The sequence below is a fragment of the Otolemur garnettii genome, unplaced genomic scaffold (genome assembly GCF_000181295.1).
Source record: "Otolemur garnettii isolate 467f Iridium unplaced genomic scaffold, OtoGar3 scaffold00028, whole genome shotgun sequence".
Lineage (NCBI taxonomy): Eukaryota > Metazoa > Chordata > Mammalia > Primates > Galagidae > Otolemur > Otolemur garnettii.
In genome coordinates this window covers 5,498,426-5,505,991 of record NW_003852423.1, presented here as the reverse complement: position 1 = coordinate 5,505,991, position 7,566 = coordinate 5,498,426, and the positions used below count along the sequence as shown (strand labels likewise).

General features: G+C 41.2%; 1 pseudogene; it reads left to right on the top strand.

The window, feature by feature from the left end:
* The first annotated feature begins 6,307 nt into the window (after positions 1–6,307).
* LOC100950518 lies at positions 6,308–7,278 on the top strand (annotated as a pseudogene).
* Positions 7,279–7,566: the final 288 nt, after the last annotated feature.

Here is a 7,566-nt window from a genome sequence, read left to right as displayed (position 1 = left end):
GTCACATCCTCCGTTTAAAAGATGTGAATTTTATACATAGGTGCCTTAATGAAGAAGACTTGGGAATGAAGGGTAATACCGTATTTCAAGTACACTCACGGAAGTATTTGGAACAGAGAGGAAACTCAAGGAAGTTAATACATTCCTTATAATTGCTTACTTAATTGGTTGTTTGCTGGTGGGCCACACACTAATTCACTGTAACCGTAACTTATAATTGACATGCTATTTTAGTTAAAGAAGACAGCATGACTGTGAATCCTTCTATGAAAGGATTTCAGTCCAAGTTTTTAGCTCTGCCTGAGATTTGCTAGACTGTACGTGTTGACTCTGGATCTCTCAAGTACTTAAAATAGGAACAGAATATCCTGCAGCCATTTTGATTCAAGCATATAAATATTTATGCAAAGCTCTGAGCTAGGCAAGGTGCTGTAATTGATTGCAAATGAAATATTTTCTTGTTACACAAGTTAGCAAACTGTTTGGATCCCTTCTATTCACTTTGCTGTTCAAAGTCATTTGTTAGTAACTTAAAAAGAATGAGTATCTATTGCCATCAACTACCCAGCAAAGCAGACATTTAAATGTCAGTTATATCAAATAGCTAAGTGAGAGGGAATTTGGATGCAGAGGATACAATTCCTACTCTGGAGTAGTTTCCAAAGTTGATGCCAGAAACCCAGTTGAGTGAATCGGGCAGTGCTCTTTCTCTAAGAGGGAAACAGCACCTAAGGCAGACCAAAAATAGTGGCCGGAGTAACCGAACAGATACCAGAGGGTGAGTGCACACTGTGCACTAAGTACTGTGATGAACAATACACATTAGTTATCTCATTTAATGAGAATGATGAAATATGATGTAGAGAATACTACTGTCCTTATTTTACTGACAATGAAAGTGAGGTTTTGATGGATTAAGAAATTTGCCTTAGGATACAGAAATATGAAGTGCAAGCAGTCTGACCCCAGAAGCCCACACTGGTACCCCATCACACTGACCCTGAATAGAGAGCTTGGTATGTCTCCAATATTATTAGGCACCATCCACTGAGCAAGTCTGGGTCCCTCAGTCTAATTGGACCTTATGTGACCACCCTATTGTGTGACTTCTCTGGTCTCCCTACAGCCATCCCTCCCTGCCTATGCTCCTAGCACTGACTTGAGTTCACAGTGTGACTTCTTTTGCCTGCCCCTAGGTGAGAAGTCAGGACCCCAGCTCAGCTCTCAGCTCCTGCCTACTTTGTGGCTACCCTTGCCTGCTTAATCCAATGTTGATCCAGGCCATTCAGTCAACAGTCTTATTTATTTAGTCTTACTCTGCTGTCCAGGCTAGAGTGGTGTGGGTTCAAGTGAGCCTCCTGCCTCAGTCTCCCAAGTAGCTGAGACTACAGGGGTGTACCATGATGCCTGGATAATTTTTCTATTTTTTAAGTAGAGACAGGGTCTCCCTCTTGCTTAGGCCGGTCTCAAACTCCTGAACTCAAACAATCCTCCTGCCTCAGCCTCCCAGACTGCTAGGATTATAGGTGTGAGCCTCTATGCCTACCCAACAATTATTATATAATATCTGCTATGTACTGAGTGATAAGCAAGACGTTTGGAATGGGTGGGAGGAATGTGGGGGAAAATGTCATATAAATAAAAATACGATGAGAGATTTAGTATGGGTATATCCAAAGCAATGAGGAACCTGGGGCCTTGGAGAAAGTCTTTGCTTAAAGATCTTTGTTTTGAAGGATGATTAGCGGTTTTCCTGGAAGAAACTATAGTCCATATCCCTGGGTTCATGCCTCTCATTCTCTGGACCAACCCAAGCAGTTAAGGATGTGAAACATAGAAATCTTAGACCCTTTAATCTTTCTCACAAGCCTTCTTGGCAAGTTTTCTCTCACTTAGGGACCCAGGTCACTGAAGGGCTAAGTAAGAGTGAAAAACCTTCAGCTTCTCCCCATGCAAGATAGAGATTTCAGAGTGTTAATTTATAAGTTGGAGGGGGTTGAGTGACTGGCATTAACCACAGGAGTCATGCTAGTAGGCCCCATTAACCTTAATTTTGTTTATTAGAGACAGGATCTCACTCTGCCACTCAGGCTGGAGGGCAGTAATGTGACAGCTCACTGCAGCCTCTAACTCCTGGGCTCAGGTGCTCAAGTGCCCCAGCCTTCTGAGTAACCTATAGGCATGTGTGTGTGTATGACTATGCCCAGCTAATCTTTTTATAAAATACTTGTAGGATGAGATCTTGCTATGTTGCCCAGACTGGTCTTGAATTCCTGGCCTCAAGGGATCCTCTTGCCTCAGCCTCCCATAGTGTTGGGATTATATGTGTGAACCACCATGCTCATAATTTATACATCCCACCACCCACTTTTCCACTTCCTCATCCCTCCATTTCCCTGTGTCAAGGAGATGATGACTCTGAGGGACTTAAGACCAACCCAGTTCTTTGGTAAGTGATAGCCTTGATCAAGAGAAATCTGTCTCTAGTCTCTGCATCAACTTCTGCCATTCCATGCCTAGGGATGTTTGGAACAGACAGAGAGGCTCCCATCTACCAACTTTTTCTCCCACATGCTTAGAGAACAAGGCTGTGAGTCTTTTAGCTTGCTTTTCAAGTGATGAATAAGTGAGCTGTGCATACAGTTTACAATTAGCCTTAACATTAGCCCGTCTGTTAGCTAAAGGCAGATGTACTTGATATACATATATATAACCTGCTTTCTCCTTCTTCCTTATTTTTCACCACTTTCTGGTCTCTGGCTTTTCCTGTCAATGCGCCAGCCAGTTGAGCTATCATCATCAAGCCTCCTAACCCACAGTGCTATTTTGACTTCTGGGTCTTGGGATCTGCTGTTTGCTTGGCTGGCTAGCTCTACGTGTTCATAATCAGGTCTAATCTCAGATATTTCCTCTTTCAGGAAGTCTTCCTTGGTTTTACCTCCAACAAACTCTGAGTTATTTGTCTTTCTTCTGTGCTTCCCTATCTGAACACTTAATTGGCGTTTTCCTTGTCTGTTCAGACATCAGTCTTTCTCCCGGTTTAGCTGTAATTTGAAGACCTAGTATGGTGCCTGGCACAGACTAGATGCTCGAAGGAGTGAATTAATTTGTTAATCTTGTTTTACTTCATAGGTCAAGTTGGCTGGAGGAAGCATGTACTTTTTCTAAATTTATTCCCAATGAGGGTCAATATCTTGTTCAAATCTTCTGAAGCGTCCATCTGCCATCCCTCTGCCCCCTCCCCACCTTTTTAAGAACAATTGAGTTCTCCTGAATTTATCCAGAATTTATTGTTATCCCTCCTCATTGTTCTCCCTTTCTCCTGCCAACACACATCAGAATGAGCCTGTTCAGTCCTGGAAATTCTGCTCAGCCCCTCTCCTTTCTCACTAGGTATGTGCAGACCAGACAGTCTAAATAATTCCTTACAGCTTTTCTAGACATACTTTCTGCCCTCTTCCCCTCCACAGTTCCACCTACCTTCACCAATCTCCAGACTCCATAAATGTTTCCAACAGCAGATAAAACAATGAATTTCTGAATCCCCAAATAGGTTCAGCACAATTCCCAAGTATTTCATTGCTGTACCAACATTCAAGATCTGTTGGGAAAGGGCTCATAATTGTGAAAAATGGCTCAAAAAGACATCCTTTGCGCAAAAGATGGCAGAACACAATGAAAATACACAGAAAAACTGGAAACCAAATTGCTGACATTAGTTATATTTAGGGATAAGAAATATTTGGACAGAAATAGAAAGGCAAAAATATTTCTATAACCTCTCCACAGGGGCTCTTCTTATTTTAAGTTTTACCATCTATTCTAGGAAAATAAGGCATAGCAAAAAAAGGAAGTTACAAGTATTATAAAGTTCTTTTAGAAAAAGCCCCTTGGCCCATTTTTGTTGGCACAGAGCTTTGGGATTTTGTTATGTTAAGATTTTGGTATTTTATTTTACTGAGGCAAAGTCTCACTATGTTGCCCTTGGTAGAGTGCTATGGCATCACAGCTCACAGAAACCTCAAACTCCTGGACTTAGCAATTCCCTTGCCTCAGCTTCCCAAGTAGCGGGGACTACAGGGGCCTGCCACAATGTCCAGCTATTTTGTTGTTGTTGTTGCAGTTGTCACTGTTGTTTTAGCTAGCCCAGGCCAGGTTCAAACCCACCAGCCTGGGTGTATGTGGCTGGTGCCCTACCTATTGAGCCTTGGGTACCGCCAAGATAATGGTATTTTATTATAATAAGATTGGTTAGACTGATGTCCCTAGAAAGGCCAATCAAAGTCATTTGTTGTATCTGTTTGCTGTGTCTATCCTTCATGGTGCCAGACAGCTGACGAAGGTCAGAAAGGATGGCCCAGGGCACTGCTGTGAACAAAAATCTCTCTCTCTTTCTCTCTCTTGGCCCCAACCATGAAGGCACCAAAATGGTCAAGAAAGCAGTTATCTGGGGTAAATGTTAGGATGGCTCCCTCCTTTCTGCAGGTAGACTAGGAGGTAAGAAGGAAGAGATATGAGTCAAGTACCTGTGAATTTGATTGTCTTTATGGATTGAAGGCAAGTAGGTATCTCCAACAATGCCTGGCACAGTACAGAGCTTTAAAAGCAAAATCCTTGAACAAAGTTGCCTGTTACAATGTGTCATGGCTTTATTTAAATCATTAGAGAGGGAACTGGGAGTTAGACAAAGGAATTGGTTTTCTCCGGTGCTTACATACCTATGCATACGAATGTGTGCAGTCAGCAAAAGAAAGCATTGTTATTGAGATACAAAACTGGCTAACATCTCCAAGGCAAAAAAACATAGCATCTTTGGGTTTAATGTCTCTAAAGGGTATAAAACATACCACCTGATCAAATCTTCAGGGTAACCTGTGGCGCCACTGCCCCCTTTATCAGCTGTTAGTCAATGCAAATATGCTTTGGAAACAAAGTATCACTGTCCATTGGAATAAGATGGGGGTAAACTGGGACTGTAAGGCTCGACTCTGTTTCCCGTCTGGGGAGCCTCCCAGTACTAACATTGGAAGTTTTCCAAATTTATCTTTGCAAGGGAGCCAGTATTTTCTTATATCTCAATTGCTAGAATTGTGTACAAAGTAGGAATAAATAGGTTCTAGGAGTTATGTCTAGGGATTCACCCATGACTTTCAGTATTTAGAATGTGTGAAATCTGTTTCCCCCCACTGAGTTCTATTTAGGCAGAATGACCATTCTTTTCCTAGCTGCCTTCACAACTGATGCTGCTTTTCTTAAATGCAGGAATCAGAGAACTTTGCAAAGCCAGGACCAAGAGAAATTATGTTGGCAGGGATTTTCCCCTCTGCTTACCTTTGTGTCCCTCATTCTAACATAGAACCTGGCGCATGGTAGGCATTCAGTAAATGAAGTGAGCACATACGAATGTAACTAAACTATAAACACTGCTTGCAGATGAAATTTACCTAGGAAGCTTGTGAATTGCTTATTCAGATTTCATTATCCTTTTAAAAAGTAGCGTAATGCGGTATTGTATAACTTTGCCTTTATGTTTTTCACTATGCATCATCTTTCTCTGTTCTCCTGAATTTGTGTGGATAAATTCCCCAAATTTATCTCTTGTAGATACTTTGAAAGCAGTGGTACTTTAAATGTATTGCCAAATCGGGATGGTTTGTGATTTTTAAAGGGTGATTTCTCTTCTTTGGGGCAGTATTAACTTTTCAGTTATCAGAAATGAATGCAGCACTTCATTACTTTGCATTCGCTGTTATCTACTTTCTTCAGACTGTGGAGAAGAAGCCATTAAACTGATATACACATACCGGTACAATAGTCTTAGTTGATGGACACTTTAGTGTTCTTGCAGAATGTGTAAAAGCATTCAAGTTGGGCCAGGTGTGGTGGCTCACACCTGGAATCCTAGCACTCTAGGAGGCCAGGAGGAGGATTGCTTTAGGTCAAGAGTTCAAGAACAGCCTGAGGTGGCTTGGCACCTGTAGCTCAGTGCCTAGGGCACCAGCCACATACACCAAAGCTAGCGGGTTCTAACCAGCCTGGACCTGCCAGACAATGACAACTACAACCGTAAAATAGCCAGGTGTTTTGGTGGGTGCCTGTAATCCCAGCTACTTCGGAGGCTGAGGCAAGAGAATCACTTAAGCCCAAGAGTTGGAGGTTGCTGTGAGCTGTGACGCCACAGCACTCTACGGAGGGCGACATAGTGAAACTCTGTCTCAAAAAAATAAAAAAAAAAGAGATCAGCCTGAGGAAGAGTGAGACCCTGTCTCTACCAAAAAATAATTTTGAAAGAGCATTTAGGGTCAAGATGGTAGCAGCTGGAGGGTACCTCAATAGGGTTTTGATACATCATCAAACACATTGTTTTTCCAAGATGGTTTGTCAGGTATCTCTTTATCCTTGTTCTGTCAACATGCTGGGGCCCAACAGACATTTTGCTGCTGCTACAAAGCCCACAAAGAGAACAAAAAAAGGTGCTAAAGACAAAGCATATGACAAAAAAAAGATGACATAGAAAAAATAAAGTCCTACTCTTACATGGAAGGTGAACCTGAAGATGACGTCTATTTAAAAGGTTTATACCCAAGGCAGATATATGACATGGAGAAAGCTATTCCCTTCCTTAAGAAATTTAAAATGCTTGACTGTGCTAATCAAAGGCAGGGTATTTATCTTGATCTGACACTGGATATGGCACTGGGAAAGAAGAAAAAAGTGGAACCATTTGCCAGTGTTGTTAGGTTACCATATCCATTCTCTTCAGAAATCAGTAAAGTTGCTGTATTTACAGGGAATACAGAAGAGGTTAAACTAGCGGAAGAAAATGGAGCTGCTTTTGCAGGAGGAGCTGATCTGATTCAGATTTTGGATGATGAAATTCATGTAGACTTTTATGTAGCTTCACCCAAGAAACTGAAAAAAAGATTTCCAAAGCTTAGTCAAAATTCCATTGGTTGTGACATCCCCAAAATGCTTGAACTAGTTCAATATGGACTTGAAATTAAGGTAGATGAAGAAAGGGAGAACTTTCTGAAGACCAAAATAGCAGTGTTGAATATGTCAAGTGACCAGATAATTGCCAATCTGCAAGCAGTTACTGATGAAGTTTGTAAGCACAGACCACTGAGTTTGGGTCCCTTTGGGGTAGGTGCCTTCCTTCCTTCTTCAACGAGTGAAGGTTTGTTACGAAAGATGGAGCCATGTTTGCCTAAAGAAGTAAAAACTGAAGAAAGTAACAAAGAAGCTGCCTAAATGTGTTGAATTGGGAAATTATTTTTAGTGGATGAGGAAGCAACAGACAAAATTATAAAACTGCACATTTTCTATGTTTGGTTTCTTGTTGTCTTATTATTTCTCAACCATCATACTTGAAAGCGAATTTTAACACTGAAAAATCTTACAACAATTTCAAGAATAAGAAAATGAAATTTTCCCTATGTCTTAAAAAAAATAGTATACTTTTTACCTGATAATCCTTGATGCAGTTTTAGAAAGAATCTTATTGTCATACAGTGGCATTTAACTATTTTGTGTGTGCATTTGTGTGTGTGTGGGGGGGGAGTATCT